The following is an 18,463-nucleotide window of genomic DNA, read 5'->3' as shown; positions in this document are numbered from 1 at the left end:
GCGTTTTAGAATGTTATTAATTGTAATTGTTGTTTTGGGATATTTTTAATATGTTTTTCTTGTTAAATTGTTTTGTCTATGTTTGCTGCCCTGGGCTTTTTTGGGGTATGAAGGGCGGAATATAAAGTCAGTCAGTCAGTCAGTCACCAACCAACCAACCAACCAACCAGATTAGATAGATAGATAGATTGATAGATATCCTCCCACAAAGGTCAAACTATATAACATCTCAGTACACCACAAGCCTGAACATCAGGATTCCCAAGATGCCTTGTTACAGCCTTCAACCAGCTGATGCCCTCCAGATGTTTTGGATTACAAATTGCACCAGCCCCAATAAGACTGCCTTACAATCATCTTATACAAAGAATTCCAATAATATTTGGAGAGCAAACCTGGTAAAGTGAGCTAGCTGTGACCTGGGGCGGCAGAGGGAAACCCATAATGCACAGGATGCAATAAGAAAGCAAAAAAGAATGAATTAAAGCAAATCAGAATATACATGGCATTTTCAAGATCAAAATGGGGTGAGAGAGAACCAAAAATGGCAAAACACAAAAAATTATGACATAGCTTTGGCAAGATACTATTTGTTTTAATTTTGGATAGCATTAGATATTATTGCTAGCAGATTTCCCCAAAAACTCACCTGATTTTCCAAGAAAATTTTGTTCAAGCCATTTAAAAAAAGAGTTAGCAAGCTATTCTCTCCCTCATCTCCAGGTCCATTCCCCCATCCACATATAAATAAAAGAAAGTAAGTTTACCCTGTGATGGCCAACACATTGACTAGAATTACTCCAGCCAAAGGAGAACCTTCTTTTTGAGTCACTCTCACCTGAACTTTGGAATCAGCTACTTATGCATGTATTTGACAGCTTAAAGAAGCAGAATTAGTAGAAATGATTCTTTAGCTATGGAAGGAGTGGAAAATTAGCCAATCACAGAAGAGTAGGCAAGTGAGGTTTTAAAATCTCATGCAAATACCAAAGGGTATTTGCTCATCCTGTTATATGAGCTGAAATATTGATCTGGTAACCTAAATGAGATGGTACAATCTCATGCAGACAATGAAACTGTTTCCAGGGGAGTTTTAGAAATGTGGAGCTGGCCCAGTTAAGTTGATCAAACCTTAAAAATCAGGTCAGTGTAAGCCGCTTCCATCATACTTAGCTAAAAAGTGAAATTCAAGCCAAGGAAATGGTCTGAAGGCATATAATGCAGCAACCTTGCTCACGTTCAGCAGCAGTTCAGGTCTGGTCAGTATGAGACATTTGGCAACCCCATGCAGTGCTGCCTTGAGTTCTTCAGAGGAAAGGTGGGTATCTGTCTCTCCATAAATGTAGTAAGCAATTTATATTTTATTTTATTTTATTGTTCTTCAGAACTGTAGTTAAAACTGATCTGCTCTGTCAGGCAGGTCAGAGTCTAGGAATCCAGTAACCTTAAGTATCATATTTAAAGATACCTACATGGAAGCAGATATGTTCTTTTCCTTCCTAGGCCAAGGAACTCTTAGCCTTTTCTACCAAAGAGAAGGAAATTTGGAAATTATTCTTGCCTGCTGGGTTGTATTCTAGAGATCTGCAATCCCTCATTTTAGACCTAATGAAGTTTGATTAGGTTTGTCACATTTTGTTCTGTATGTCTGGACCCTTCCCCCTGCCCAAGAGATGGCTTGGGACAAGATGGCAAGCATTCACTCAACTGGAAGAGAGAGGCTTTAACACCACTCTGAGCTGACAGATTGACTGCACAACAACTGGAACGCATACATGTGCAGTCTTGCTAAGTGTACCTTTCAGAATGATACCAGTTGCCTTTCTCATCTTCTTATTAAGCAGAACAGCACAGTGTACATTCACAATGCACAACCTTCACAGCATACACACACATGCACAGTCCGCTACAGACTGCAACCATGACCCCTCTGTGACACACATTAGCGCACAGTCATACTATATGCCAGTATGTGTACTAATAGTAAGAATGACTCTGCTGTATTTTTTATTTATTTTGGAGTAGGGTTTTGCATTTTCCAATTCCAGCAAAATGATCAAGAGGCTAAAATTCTGGTTGTGGCTGGAAAATTCTGGCACAGTGGAAACCCTAGCCTTGATGTGTAGTCCAGAAACTGGGGACCTGTGACCCTCCAGATTATATTGGACTCCAGACTCATCTACATGGTGGTTTAGTGTGTGTTTGGTGCTACTCACATCTCCTTTTAATTTGCATGGTTCACATGATGTTACTGGCTAACAAAAGCTATCACATAGTTTCCCCCTATAAATCTGCACTAACCCAATCTGCTGATAATACTAAAAGTTTAGAACAATACGGCTCCATTCTGCTCCACATGTCTTTGAAGACTGTTTGCTTCAATGGTATTTAGTGGGCAGGTGAATTGTCACTTTCAGCTATTCCCCTTTCTCCACCCGCTAACTCTCCCATGAATTCTATTTTGTTTCCGGTGGTTTATCTAGCAGCTTCCAACTGCTCTATCCTCCAGCCCTCCCTTCTTTCCTCTCTTTCTTCCTGAGTAAACTTCCTTCACTCCTTGTACCTAGCAATGGGAATTGCAATTGGATTTTATAATTGGTTCTTGTATTGTCTATCTTTGCAGAGAGAATTTTGAAGTAACATCACTCCATGCCTGGTTTCTGTTTTTCCCCTCTAAAAAATCTAAAGTGGATTTTTTTTGGGGGGGGGAGTCTCAAAAATATGAATATTGATATTTTGAGAAAATATCAATATTATATTGTGTTTTTCCAAAGGGGGGGGGGAAATGAACTCACAAAAAGCAAGGGGCAGTGGAGAAAGGGGGGCACTTCTTTTCAACTGCCAAACTTCAGGAAGTGGTGGGGGCAGGAGGGAGTGGAAAAACTGTGCAGGTCAAAAATATTTGCACATGCCAAGTAATTGAGCAACCAGAGGGAGTAAAAATGTAATATTAAAGGACAGGGCCACAACGAAACAGCGACACTAATCCTTCCCAGAGGAATGCCTACTTGTGTGAGGCAAACAGTGGATTTGAAGCTACCATTGAGTACCAAGTGTGGAACTTTCAAATGTATTACGACAGTAAAAGCAATGTATTTGCTACGAAGAAATGCTCCCATGTGGATAAGCCCTCCAACTCCCATAAAGCCCAACCAGCTTGGCCAATTATCAGGAATGATGGGAATTGTAATCTAGCATTTGGAAGGCCAAGCTGGAGCTATGAAGAAATCACATCAGACTTTGACGCTCTGGGAAGGAAACTCAAGGACTTTGGGGCCCAAATACTTTTCTCAACCATCCTTCCAGTATTTAGCGGAGGAGCAGAAAGGGAAAGAAAAATTAGTCTGGGTGAGTGACTGGATATGAAAGTGGTGCCAATGCAAGAGATCTGGATTCTGGAATCACAGCCTATGCTTCCTGGAAGATGGACTGCTGGCAAGTGATAGGTTGCACTTAACAAGGACTGGGAAGAATGTGTTTGGCCACAGCATGGAGAATTTCATCAGGAGGGCTTTAAATCCTAAGGGGAAGGGAGACGTAAACTTGGAGATAATAATTGATGAAGTCTTATGTAATGAGCAAGGTACCGCAGGGCTTGGTCCTGGGCCCAGTGCTCTTCAACATTTTTATTAATGACTTAGATAAAGAGGTGCAGGAAACACATAGCAAATTTGCAGATGATACAAAATTGGGAGGGATAGCTAATAATAATCAAAGAGTGATTATCAATGGTCCCTTTTCAAACTGAGGGGATGTAACGAGTGGGGTATCACAGGGCTTGGTACTGGGCCCAATGCTCTTCAACATTTTTATTAATGACTTGAATGGAGAGGTGCAGTGAATACCTATCAGATTTGCAGATGATACAAAATTGGGAGGGATAGCTAATACCCTGGAGGACAAAAACAAAATTCAAAGTGATCCTGATATGCTGGAGGATTGGGCTGAAAACAACAGAATGACATTTAACAGGGTAAGTGCACAGTTCTACACCCGGGGGGGGGGGAGAAACCAAGTGCACAGTTATAAGATGGGGAATACTTGGCTCATGCAAGAAGGATCTTGCAACTGTTGTCGATCACAAACTAAATATGAGCCAACAGTGCGATGTGGCTGCAAAAAAGGCAAATGCTATTTTAGGCTGCATTAACAGAAGTATAGTTTCCAAATCACATGAAGTATTAGTTCCCTTCTATTTGGCACTGGTTAGGCCTCATCTCAAGTACTACGTCCAATTCTGGATACCATATCTTAAGAAGAATGCAGTCAAAGTGGAACAGGTTCAGAGGAGGGCAACAAGGATGATCAGGGGACTGGAAACAAAGCCCTAGGAGAAGTGACTGAAAGAACTGGGCATGTTTAGCCTTGAGAAGAGAAGACTGAGGGAAGATACAATAGCACTCTTCAAGTACTTGAATGGTTGTCACAGAAGAGAGGGTCAGGATCTTTTCGCAGTCATCCCAATGTGCAAGACACAGAATAACAGGCTTGACTTATAGGAAGCCCAATTTTGGCTGAACATCAGGAAAATTGTCCTAATTGTTAGAGCAGTACAACAATGGAACCAGTTACCTAGGAAGGTGTGGGGCTCTCAGAGAATGGAGGCATTCAGGAGGCTACTGGACAACCACCTGTCACGTATTGTTTAAGTTGGATTCCTGCACTGAAGGGGGTTGGACTTATTGGCTTTATAGGCCCCTTACAATTCTACTATTCTATGATTCTAGGTTCCTGATCCTTGCATTATTGATGTTTTAATGTATTTTAAAGTCTGTTTTTATGATGTTTTAAAGGGTTTTTAGTGTTTTTGTTTGCTGCCCTGGGCTCCTGCTGGGAGGAAGGGCGGGATCTAAATCAAATAATAAATAAATAAATAAATTATAGCCACACACCCTCAGCCCAGGCAAAATGGCAGCCACTTTCAGATTGGAAGGCAAACAGGCAGGCAGACAGGTTGTAGGGCTGGTTGATTAGTTAAATCAATACAAACATATAATAATCAGTCTGTAGATAGACTGCTGGGCATTTTTAGACTAGATAAATGAGAGCATTTAGACATGTATAGGGTTTAACAGAGGTTTACGTTTGATGGTTCTCTCATGGTTTTTCCAGTTTGTTTTTCATAAATGTGTCTCCCAAATTTATTCTGTCTTTAGCAACACCCTGTTCCTATGAATGACTTGCAGATCTCATGTTGTTTACAGAGCAGAATGGCTAACTATTCCAAGAACTGTGGGCCACACCCATGAGCTCAGCAATACCCATCTGGAGGCTAGAGGCCCTCTTGCAATTTCCCCCCCAATGAACTATAAATAAGAAACCTGCAAACTCCCTGCCCTAGTGAAAGTTGTTTATAATGCAAAGGAAGGGGAAGATTAGGTTTCCAGATCCTAAGGATCTGCCTCATTTTGACCCAGACTATTAGCCAGTGTGGTGTAGTGGTTAAGGTGTTGGACTACGACCAGGGTTCGAATTGAGGTGCTCCAAGGAACAGCATTTATTGAGACAATACACAGACCAATAGCACAATTGGGAGAGCAGGTCCACGAGACCAAACTCTAAAAATCACAGGCAATGCTTTTTATAATCATTTTTACATCACACTTCTAGATTGTCCATATCCAGCCCCTTTCCCCTCAGCTGATATCTTAGATCATCCAGGCCTAGCCCTCTTAATGTGTCTAGGTGTTACTCCTTCATTTTATCTGTTGACAAAGGGAAAATGCTCAAAGAACATAGACAATCTAAACTTTTCTTGTTACATTGCAACAACTATAACTGCTGATCAAGCTTAATCACAAACTGTCAGCAGCTTGTTACTTTCGATTCTCAATCATAGTTCCTTAAAATACTTTTCATACACTAGTAATGCATTTGTAATAAATCATAGAAAGAAATGATTCCTTAATAATTATTTAGCCATAAGCAATAATCAAACCATGAACCATGAGTCAGAAAACTCTTTCCTCGCTCACTGGGTGACCTTGGGCCAGTCACTGCCTCTCAGCCTCATGAAAACCCTAGTCACAGGGTCGCCATAAGTCAGAATCAACTTGAAGGCAGTACATTTACATTTTTATCATAACACAGTTGAATTCAATGGATGTCCCTAGCATCAGACACGAGCATGGCAGAATATCCCTCATTTTTCATTTTTTGTTTCAAGTCAAACAGCTATAAGAGACAGAGAGATAAATGTGTCTGGTGATAGATAACACGAGCAGCGGATAGGTAGGGAGAGAGATATCCATCAACAGCCACTCCCAGGGACAAGGATTTTGTGGTGGGGTTGGGGAAAGAGATACAATGTTTTTCTGTCCAGAGGCTTGGAACACCCACCTCACAATGGCCTTTGTGGTACATTTACCTTCACTTCACCCACATTCTACCCTTTTAATTATAGGTATTTTGTTTAATAGGGAAGAATCAGCACTGCAAATTGAGCTGAGAATCCAGCTTCCAGCCATTGTAGCTCATGGAGAAGTGGTTATAGAGGCTCCCACCTCCCCACATCCATCAGTCGGTGGGCTGTTGCATTCCAATTCTGAAGCATTTAGAAAAGGCAGCTGTATAGAGAGTGCAGTCTAGCCATCTTCTCTGTTGCTTCAAAGACCTCAACACCTCTGTGTACTCTGGAAAGATCATCAACAAAACAGGAGGAGGAGGAGGATACCAACCAAGGCAACAGTCATGCTCAGTCTTGTTCTAGAGCAGCAGTAGCCAATGTGGTGCCCTACAGCTGCTGTTGGACTCCAGCTCCCATCAGCCCCTGCCAGCATGGCTAATAGTCAGGAAAGATATCTGGAGGGTACCACACTGGTTACACCTGTTCCAGAGATTGACCAGGCCAAAAACAAGGTAATTACTTAGAGTGAACAGACAAATTTCCAGGAAAATTCTGTAAACTGTCTGGATCCATATGTTCCTAAAGGCAGACCATCCTAACTTAAGAAGACCCCTGCTGGATCAGGCAAAGGCCCATCTAGTCCATCAACTTGTTCTCACAGTGGAACAAACTTACTTCCTAACTGCCTTGACACCTCCACATGGGCTTTGAGCTATGTCAGTCTGCCTCTGCTATGCTCCTCTAAAACTGTGAGGAATGTGCCTCTGCCCCCTCCCCCTTCCAACCTTGGTAAAAACAGAATGTAAATCTAACTCTTAGGATCAGGAGAAATATTTTCTGATGCATCCGACTTTTTTCCTTTCAACAGAATAAGTGATAACCTAATATGACATTTTAAAATAAGCTAAGAAGAACAGGTTCAAATATCACAATGAGATATGAAATTAACCACACCAGTTCTGTTCCAATAAATAGTTATTTTACATTAAATTTTTCAGTTCAAGAACTGAATTTAAGAACAGCTAAAGGGTGCTGTTTTAGCTCGAGCTTTGCAGTAGCTTTTTTAAAGCCTGCCTTGTGTACAGACATTCTAAATGCTAATTAGTTGTTGGAGAATACATTTCAGATCCTGCAATTAACTATTTTAAATTTGCACGAACACATAGTAGGTTATGTAAACAAGAGTTGATTTGCACACATACATACAGGACATTTGAAATTCACAGGCATAAAAAGCCACTGTGTTCACTGCAGAAATGGAGAGACTATCAACTTGTGTTGATGCAGGTTTCGACATAATGACATCACAGCTTCTCTGAGATGAAAAGGATATCCCGGAGCAGGAGGGAGACTCATGAAGAAGGCAAATTGTGAAAACAGGCTGATTAACTCTGAGATGCAAACAGCATCAAGGGGCGATTACTTCTCTGGGGATTATAACATGACAGATGTTTGAGATAGAGGCCAGACGTTCATTCTAGGTATGCACTAGCATCAACAAGAGGAAAGAAAAGCACATGCTCAGAAATACCCACAGTGAGCACAAATAGCTAACGGCTTGGAAGGGCTCTTGTTGTCTAGAAACATATTACTCTGATTCACAAGCTGCAGCTGCCTCCCTGCACTGAGAGGAGAGTGGGCTGTGCAGGTAACCATAGCATAATGCTGCCAGGCAATGAGAGAACAACACAATAGAATCTGTATCTGTTAAGATACATCCCATACTGGGAACAGTGGGGGCTGGCGAGCTTTATAGTTGAGGAGCTACAGGTTGTTGTTGTTTGAAAAAGCATCTTTCATTTCTTCTTACCCCCTACTCTTCTGCCTATACAGGCCGAAGCCTACCTGGAACATACATATGAGTTGGCAGAGGAGCACAGTAACAAAGATCTTGAGCTATAAAGTTCAATTTTTTAGATACTGAAAAGGAAACTCATATTAAGGCTTTATTGAACCATATCTAGTAATTTTTGCTGTTTTTTAAAAGTGGCAAAGATCAGAAAAGGTGAAGGAGACTTCCTCAATGCAAAAGGTGATATAGTATGGCAGCTAAGAGTTGGAGATATGCATGTGCTCACTGGGTGGCCTCAGCTGCCACCTGAAATATGGAGATAATAGTATTGGCCTACATTACAAAGTTGTTCTAAGAGTTACCGTAATACTGTACATGAAGTTCTCTGATTATTGTCATCATAATTCATACTGAAAACAAATTCCTATTTCTGGCTGGGGAGGTATATTAGTGTCATGCTACAAAAACAAGAAAGAGTACTATGGCACCTTAAAAGACTAACAAAATTTATTATGGCATAAACTTTGTGGGCTATATAGTCCATGTCATTGGATGCATAGAGGATTGCAGATTATACACATACAGAGGGATCAGCGGGTTTCTCATTAGTGAGGTCAGAAAGAGAAACAGAAAACTACAGTCATCTATAATTAACAGTCATCATTCAAACAAAAATCAGTTGATAACACAGCAATCCTGGGACTGGACTGGTAAACCAATTAACACATGTAGCATGGTTTAAAAAATCCATTGTACAGATTCAGTACACAAGTGATAGCACTGAACCTCTTGATAGATTGTAATTTCAGCTGTTTCATGTGGCAGTCTACCTTTAAAGTTCCTTGGTTACAGTACGACCACTTTAAGGTCAATTACAAAGTGTCCTGGGAGATTATTATATTTCCCCACTGACTTTTGCATATTGCCACTTCTGATGTTAGATTTGTATCCATATATTCTTTTGTACAAAGGCTAACCTGTTTTGATCTGTGTAGAATGCAAAAGTGCATTGCTGGCAGATGATGGCATATATCATATTCACTAATAGGCAAAAAACCTTGTGGGTTAAGAATGTACCTATAGCCAACAGATATTTCTATCAAACTTTAAAAAGCAGGGAAATTGGGCAGCTATAGTGAATGCACCAGGGGAGCAGAAAACCTGATCTCCTCTCTGAGATATTGTACTGCCCTACAAATTTGTCAAAATGCAAACACAATTTGGGTTGGTCTTTCACAGTCCAACCCAATTGCTGCGTAGCTTGGAAGAATTTGGTAACATGTGCCTCTGAGCATATGGTGAGTGGTGGCAACACCTGCCATCTCCAAAGATGGAGAATTACATTTTTGCATGTTTGTTGATGTTCTTCTTACTTTGCTTCTTTTCTGTGTTACTACTGTTTCTACAGAGAATCTAACCTAGAAAATTATATTTCCCTCGTTATTCATCGTAGAAATCTGTGTCAAATTTATTTTTATTAATTTCAAAGCCTTTTTATTGGTCGATGTCATATGATGGTGAAGATAGCCTTTTTTGTTTCAAACTGGAGGTTATGCTCTATTTCTATTTTGGGCGCGCATTAACAGTTGAATCTGAAACTGCAGTTTGATATAAAATCAGACGGATTACAATATGTTGCTACTTGAGCAATGACTAAAGCTGTTGGAAAAAACAAACCTTTTCTGCCCCCAAGATGCAAGTTTTTAGCCTGCTATGCTTAAACTACTCCACTTAAGGAAAGGTGGGCATAGTCAATTAAAACATAGAGCACACCTAGAATTTTGCTAGAATATATTTCACCTCCGACTGTTTTATCTTTATTTATTTAAAATATTTCTATCCCGCCCTTCTACCCTATAATAGGGCACTCAGGGCGGCTTACAATAAAAGCCAGCATGTATGTAATAAAATTGTACACAATAAAAATCACAAAAACATTAAAATAAATTAAAATACATAATATATATACATCTACACACACATACATGCATATATAGGGAGTGTTTCTGAAAGGACTACTGAGGTAAAAATTAACATAGAAGGCATACAATCAGTGTCAGGGTCTACAGTCCCTCCCAAAGGCTCTCCGGAATAAGATCGTTTTCAGAAGTCTCCGGAAAACCATCAGGGAGGGAGCACAGCGGGCTTCTTGGGGTAGGGCATTTCAAAGCATGGGGGTACCCTGCGGTACCCCATAGGCCAATGGCCAGGGGGACGAGCAGTAGTCTCCCAGCACCACTTTCTGGGTCCTGTCCTTCAGGTAGGACTGGAGCCACTGTAAAACAGTGCCTCCCAATCCCATCCCAGCTAGACAGCCCAGAAGGATACCATGGTCGATCGTATCGAAAGCCGCTGAGAGGTCCAGCAGCACCAACAGGGATGCACTCCCCCTGTCCAATGCCTGGCGTAGGTCATCAAGCAGGGCGACCAAGGCAGTCTCTGTCCCATGATCGGGACTGAAGCCCTATTGAAAAGGGTCTAGATAGTCCAATTCATCCAGGAAAACTTGGAGCTGAGCAGCCACTACCCTCTCAATCACCTTGCCCAAAAAGGGGAGATTAGAGACTGGGCGGAAGTTGTTAAGATCCACAGGGTCTAACGAAGGCTTTTTTAACAAAGATATTATAACAAGCTCCTTCAACAATGTTGGCATAGAACCTTCCCTTAGGGAGGTGTTAATTAAATATGCCAACCAGTCAACCACTTCCCCTCTGGCAGATTTGATCAGGATGGGCAAGGGTCAAGGGAACAAGCAGTGGCCCTTGATTCTCCCAGAATCCTGTCCACATCCTCAGGCTTTACAAGCTGAAACATATCCATAGAAAAATGGCCAAAGGAAGCCTCAGGGACATCTGGCGCAACTGTAGTTAGTGAGGAGTTCAAGTCAGTCCAAATATGAGCAATTTTGTCTGCAAAGTGTCTCGCAAACATGTCACAACGAGCAACTGAGGGCTCAGAGTCTAATGTAGGGCCAGAGCCCAAAAGACCCCAGACCACCCGGAAAAGCATCGCCAGACGACACTGAGCAGACGCAATGGTGGCAGAGAAGTGAACTTTCTTCACTGCCATCACTGCCATATGATAGGCTCGAAAATGAGCTCTAGCCTGTGTTCGATTGGAAGCAGATTGAGTTTTTCTCCATCGTCGCTCTGGCCGTCGTCCCTGCCACTTCATTAGACCCAAGGTTTGAGTAAATCAAGGTGTATGATGGGCCTTCCCTGGTGGGAGAGGGTGCTTTGGAGCAATAGTGTCCACCACCCGGGTCACCTCCATATTCCAAAGATTGACCAGGGCTTCAGCAGTATCGCCAGCCATGCTGGGAATATCCCCCAGAGCATTCAGGAAACCATCTGGATCCATGAGTCTCCGGGGCAGACCATCTTAATCAGCCCTTCACCCCAGCAAAGGTTACATGGGGCACAAAGTCTAAACCTTGTCAGGTGGTGATCTGTCCATGACAATGGAGTCACTAAGAACCCCTCCACCCTCAGATCACCTTCTTCCTGTCCCAAATAAAACACAAGATCAAGTGTGTGCCCTGCCACATGTGTTGGTCCAGATGATATTAGAGACAGCCCCATGGTTGTCATGGCAGCCATGAAGTCCTGAGCCAGGCCTGTGAGTCTAACCTCGGCACGTATGTTGAAGTCACCCAGGACAATCAGCCTGGGGAACCTCAACACCAATGCCGAGATCAGCTCCACCAGCTCAGGGAGGGAGACTGTTGGGCAGAGGGGTAGACAGGGCACCAACAGAATCTCTCATCTGTCTCCCTGACCCAACGCCAGGCACACACACTCAAAGCTGGAGGTGTTAGGGACAGGGTACCTGACAGGGGAGATAGATTCCCTGCAGACAATTGCAACCCCACCTCCCCGTCCCCTGGATCTAGGCTGCTGGAGTGCCACAAAACCTGGTGGGCAGAGCTGGGGAAGTCCTACTGCACTCTGATCATTTAGCCAGGTTTCGGTAATACAAGCAAGGTCAGCGCATTCATCCGAAATTAAATCCTGAATTAAAGTGGTTTTATTAGTCACTGACCTTGCATTCATTAGTAGAACAGTAAGATCCAGGGAGTTCCCAACATAGCTACCAGTGTTGTAAAGGTTGGAAGGGGGACCAGAAGGGATGCAAGCACGAAGATGTCTTGTATTCCTTCCCCTTGTGCAAACTGAGACGCTCCTCATGTTCATTGGAAACTATTCTGCAGAGTAGTCAGTGCCATCATTCCACAACTGTTTTTGGAGCTTTTTTTTAGTGTTGCAAAGTGTTGTGTAGTTCACATATTCACAAAAACAGAAGCAAAAGAGAATGATTTACTACAGGAAACTTCACTAAAATTGCAAAGTAAATCAAACATATTTAAAGTGACTATCTGAACGATATCAACTGTTTTAATATAGTTGCTTCCTCCCTGCTAAAACAAGATCAGCACAGCACATGTCTTGTTTCTGTTATTTGGGCTGATTGCAGGAGTTGCCACCACTCACCATATGCTCAGAGGCACATACTAAATTATTCCAAGCCACATAGGAAGTAGATTGGACTGTGAAAGACCAACCCAAATTGTGTTTGCATTTTGACAAATTTGTAGGGCAATACAATATGACTTGCATGTTTCTTCAATCTGGTTTTCAGTCATTTGGGTGAATTTCCACAGAAACACAAATTTCTCAAGTAAAGCTTCACAGTTTCATAACAAATTTTAAGGCTGGAAATTAGATTGTCAACAATTACATATTAGTAAATGTTGGTGCTTATAGAAGACTTGGATACGCTGAGATTTAGCAACAGATGTTATACCCACTCTCTGGTCTGTTGAGATACCAATGTTTATTTTGTAAAGTATTGTTTGTTTTTTCACAATCCAAGTCCCCAGAGGCCTGGACCCTGGCGATTTTCTCCACCCCATCCCCTCCTCAGCACTGAAAAATCCTACCCTTTTTTCTCTTGGTTCACTACTAGGAACCTTACCTCAATTTTTGTATTTCCATATTCTGTACTGTCAACATAATATCTGCACTGTCTATAAAGTACCTTAGGTTTTACACCAATTTTCCTTCTGCTTTTTATCCCACCCTTACAAAATTCTAACATGCTAAGCTTACAGTTTTTAAAGAGTTGTGTGGTGAAAAGTGTGTCCCCTCTGCTTCACTGCCAGTCCCAATATGATGGAAGTTTAGAAGAGCCTGGTATAGAGAGGGAATAGTTGTTTTGATACCAGCAATGACATAACTAGAAAGTAGGTGCCTTTTAAAAGGACAACTTTGGATGGTAAAAACATGTGCAAGCTTTCAGGTTTCACAGAACACTTTTGTCAAGCAGACTGGAGAGAGAGGCAACTCTGTTCCCACTCTGTATTTTCACTCTGCTATGTTAGAAGATCAGATTACTTCTAAATGGAATACTATATGTACATTTACTCACAGGAAATCCCATTGTGTTTAATGTGACTTACTTCCAGGTAAGAGTGCAGAAGGTTACAGCTGTAATGTAGATAGGCTAATCACAAACAATATAAAATGCAAAGAGCATACACATACCAATCACAGCGGGATACATTATGCGTAACACAATGCACCAAATGTACCCATGGTAACAAGGATGGAAACCAAGCAGCCCTCTAGATCTCAAATTAAGCAGCACAAAAATTTATTAGGGTCAAGAGCAGTTTGTCACTTGAGGATAAGCATTCCCCCTCCGCACCATAATCCAGACAAAACAAATTTCACCATTTTATGAGTATAAGGCTCCAAAGGGGAGTTACCAAACATCCTAGCAGAGTCATACATCTTCCTCTTCCTTCGGGGAGCTCAGCAATGCTAAAATTATGATGGGGAGGAGGGAAGGGAGACCTTAATACATTCACAACTCCCTGCCTCCTGACTCCCCACTACTTTTAGCCCAAGACTCCTAAAAAACACCCTTTTGTACAAGCCTCTGGGTTAAGGGGGCTGCAGGACCAGCCTATCATTTATCAGAGTGAGATAGCTGTCTCAGCGGTGGCTGCTTGAATGTGAATGTGGGGGAGGCAGCAGCAACAACCTCCTCTGTTCTGGACAGACCACTGAGTGCCACCTGTCCTGTCCTGGGCCCCCAAAGCTTGTCTGCTGCCTTCAGGTGAAATAGAACCATGTGGACTTTCTCCTTATCTTATGCCTTCCCAGTCCCAGTGTTTATCTTTCCTTCCAGTTTTATTATCCTGCTAAATGTCCTTTGTTCCCTCTAAGTAATTATAAATATTTATTTTACCTTTCTGGCAAATATTATTTGTCCTGCTGTTGTCCTTCCTTTAGGTTTGTAGCATTGCTAGTAGTGTGGTTACTGGAAAAGACAATTCTGCTTTTTCTGTTTAGACTGAAGACATTTCTTGGGACACTGAAAGGCACGCTAAAGGTGAGGGAAGATAGCTCATCACTTAACCTTAATTTTAAAAAAGCACACCAAGTGCTAGCAATTAGGGTGGCTATGTGTCCTATTTTACGAAGGACCACCCTCTATTTGAAGGAGTCCTCTATTTGAAAGGTTGTCTGGTCCAAGTCTGGGTTAAAGGTGTTGAATCCTAAGAAGGGACAGCAGAGAGGACAACCATCTGTCGGGAATGCTTTGATTTGGATTCCTGCATTGAGCAGGGGGTTGGACTTGATGGCCTTATAAGCCCCTTCCAACTCTACTATTCTATGAGAGGGGGCCTTGAAGCTGCCCATTAATAGTTAGCAGCACCTGGACGGCAGACTGAGCAGCCAGGCAGATCACAGGCAGGTCAGGTAGTTTTCTCTACTGTTGTTAGATACATTATGCTTCTATTTATTTATTTTATTTATTTATCATTTGATTTCTATCCCGCCCTTCCTCCCAGCAGGAGCCCAAAGTGGCAAACAAAAATGCTAAAAACACTTTAAAACATCATAAAAACAGTCCTTAACATACATTAAAACAGAAAGTTAAAAACATTTTGTAAAAAAAGCTTTAAAAACATCTTTTAAAAAGGGTTGAAAACATATTGTTAAAAAATATATTTAAAAGCATTTCTAACACAGACGCAGACTGGGATAGGTCTCAACTTAAAAGGCTTGTTGAAACAAAGAAGAAAGTCTTCAAAAGGCACTGAAAAGATAACAGAGATTACTTATTTCTAAATGTGTATTTATACCGACATAGATTGAAGCTCTTCCCCACACTACATTTTATTTGTATTTTGAACCCCTTTCTAGATCCCAAGATACTATTCTAACAGGATTATACTCAAAAACTACCCCAGAAAATATATGCTATTTTTTTTCCTAAGGCACTGACTTATTGGCGACTTGTAGAGTCTCCATTTTTGCACTGACTGTTGCAAGGATTTGTGTAAAACAGCTTTCAGAGACAGCTATAAATTGTCATGGTGATGCCCTGACTTGATGATTTTATTACCATTTATTTTATTGCTTAAATTGTCATGGTGATGCCCTGACTTGATGATTTTATTACCATTTATATTATTGCTTTTCCTTATCCTTCATTTTGTTATTAGTTATTTTAATCCTTAATTCAGCTTTTTATCTATTGCGTTTTAGATAAAGAGTATCTTCAGTATTTGTCAGCATAATTTGTTATATATATGTGTGTGTGTGTGTTATATAGTACATGTACAGCTGCTATAATTCCTTTTAGTGTATAAGGTATGTTAGCAGCTCATGAAGGCAAAAGCCAAAACGTTTTAGTAGAACAATAAAGAACCTCTGTTTTGTTAATCACAATTATGTGCATATATTTTTAGGTGATTAATGGAATCCTTATAGAGATCCAGAGCAAGCTTGGGTGAAGTTCTGTGTGTTGCTTTCAAAACTGACCATATATATAAGTTTGTTTGAACCTTTGCAAAGGCCTTTGGCTATAAGCAATATAAGTTTGACCTACTTAACTTTCATACGACTATTATATTTCCATTTATAGACTGATTACTATCTGAAAGATCTCAAAGCAATAAACAACAAAACACACAAAGTACAACAGCCATATCATTAATTTACAAAGCAAAACTCATCGACAATGTCCATATACACAATATAAAAGAGTATTATAAGCAGTGTAATATAAATAAGAACCAGCGTAACAGTCATACCATTCACCATCCATTCCATACAACCACTATCACCATTCACTACCTCAAACATATCAACCACCCGCACTCAGCAATGTTACAACAACCCACATACAAAATAACTACGAAGCATACAAATGTAAGATACTCTCCCCATCTCTGAAGGACTAAAGGACTCATGCCCCACACCCAGATAATACTCCTCTCCCACCTCTCACATGAGAGGGGCCCAGTTCTATATCAGAGCAGGCTCTCACCCAGGCGGGGGGGGGTATAAAGCTGCTTCCAACTACTCGCTACAAATTAACTACAACTACAAATTTATTAACCCCTGTTTTTGTAGATATGTGTGAGGAAGGGACTGGGCAACAACACAAAGAAGAACAGGGGTGGGTAACCTGTGGCCCTCCAGATGCTGTTGGATTCCATCGCCCATACCCTCAGTTTGCATAGCCATGGATGATGGGAATTGTAGTCAATTAATTATGGTCACAAGTTTCCACTCCTGCTCTAGAATAGGATGGCTCAACTGTAGTAGTAAAGGGGTTTCTGTGCTGAACTTGGTGGTTGGTAAGATTATATCTGCACAAAGGAACATCTGTTTCATCGTTGTAAGTTAATATTTCACAAGAGTTGTCCTCTTACTCAAACATGACCAACATCACATCTGAATCATAGCATTTTGCAATACTAATGGAGAGATTAATTCTTGCATGCCCTTTCGCCTGTCCTGACACCAAGGTTCCTGGTAACTCTGTTTCTCTAGTGTGAAACGAACATTTATTTATGCATCCATCTGTTTCTGTTTTTTAACCCACTCCACCAGCCTAGTTAAAACACAAATGAAAGCAGCAAAATAAGATTGTGGTGTTAGCAGTATAAGAACAAGGGCCAAGATGACGAAGAGAGAATAAATTAAAATTCCCCCAATACCTGCTTCACCCCATCTACCAAAAACACCCATAGAAGAAAGTCCTAGGGCTTAACTAGAATTTACACACACATTTACTGAAACCCAGAAGACTGCTCTAATTAAGGAAAAGTCATTTTTAGAGTGGGTGATTTTCAGTGGATAAGTGGAGGGGATGCTTCATCATTTCCTCTGGATATTTTTCTGCTCAAAATCAGCTCCCCTGACAGCTGCTTTTCACCAGAGGTGTAGTCGCCCGGGGTCTTTGGGGGTCTTAGACCCCTTACTTTTTGGGGAGCAGGATCCCAGCAAGGTCCCTATGTCTCCAGCACCCTATGAGCCAATCAGCATGAAAGGGGAGTGTGGTAGCCACTGAGAAGAGTCTTCTAACTTCCTTATCCTTTCCTGCTGATTGGCACCAATCAGAGTGAAAGGAGGTGAACCAACCTCTGAGAAGACTCTTCTCAGTAGCCAACACTCTGCCCTTGCATGCTTATTGGCTTCTAGGAATGCCTGTTGATGTGGAGCAAGGCACTAACAAGTATCTCATTCTCAATCCAGAAGGAAAAGGGGGGAGGAGGGGGCATAGCTGTGACTATAATGAAGGGGCCTGCACTTCTGAATTTGTTACTGTACTTACGCTTTTCATTCCCTTGGGTTCCAATGAACGTGCATCCAGAACGCTGTGAACAGCAAACAGCAGCTTTGTCAGGGAGTTGCCACTGCCAGCCAAAGATGTTTTGCACCCTGAAGTGGAGCCAATAATATATAATTTATTAAGACAAATTACAAAATGCTTGCTCAAAAACATAAGATCTAAGCAGTGTACCATTTATACTGTATATAAAACATGATTAAGATACACAAACCAATCAAAACAATACATAAGACTATAATTAAAAACAAAGATATATCTCCCTCCATCATAGGGTCAACAGTTTAAAAACTTTTATACCATTCTGTCACTAGCCCCTACCTTCATATACCCACTATTGGATGGTGCCACTTGAACAGGCCACTTAATCTTACTGCATGGCAGGGCTGGCCCCGGGCATTCCATCAGGGTAAAAAATGGTTAAGCAGTCCTCCCCAGCCACTTGCCTGCTGAAAATCAGACCCCCTCCCCACAGTTGCTACCCTTTATTAAAAACAGCTTTTGGAATTTAAATACATCTGAATGCATGCAACATGTAGTTACACCGTTATAATTCTTCCAGAAGATGCTCTGGTTTGAAATGCCATGAGTCTCCTCCACAAAGAAGTTTCACTGTTGTGGGGCAGCCATCAATCACCTTTTTGTGTGCTCAGCCATTTGGACTCAACATGTAA

At 41.4% G+C, this 18,463-nt stretch overlaps 1 protein-coding gene across 1 annotated transcript in view; it reads right to left on the bottom strand.

Annotated features, from left to right (window-relative positions):
• LRP1 (LDL receptor related protein 1) overlaps positions 1-17,868 on the bottom strand; it is a 448,332-nt gene extending 430,464 nt beyond the window's left edge. The window contains exon 1 of the mRNA XM_061614615.1: positions 17,775-17,868. The gene's annotated coding sequence lies outside the window, so the exon portion shown is untranslated. The remainder of the gene's footprint in view (positions 1-17,774) is intronic.
• Between the last annotated feature and the right edge of the window lie 595 nt (positions 17,869-18,463).

The sequence above is a fragment of the Rhineura floridana genome, chromosome 3 (genome assembly GCF_030035675.1).
Source record: "Rhineura floridana isolate rRhiFlo1 chromosome 3, rRhiFlo1.hap2, whole genome shotgun sequence".
Lineage (NCBI taxonomy): Eukaryota > Metazoa > Chordata > Lepidosauria > Squamata > Rhineuridae > Rhineura > Rhineura floridana.
The sequence above is the reverse complement of the archived record's forward strand: the minus strand, read 5'-3'. Positions and strand labels throughout refer to the sequence as shown.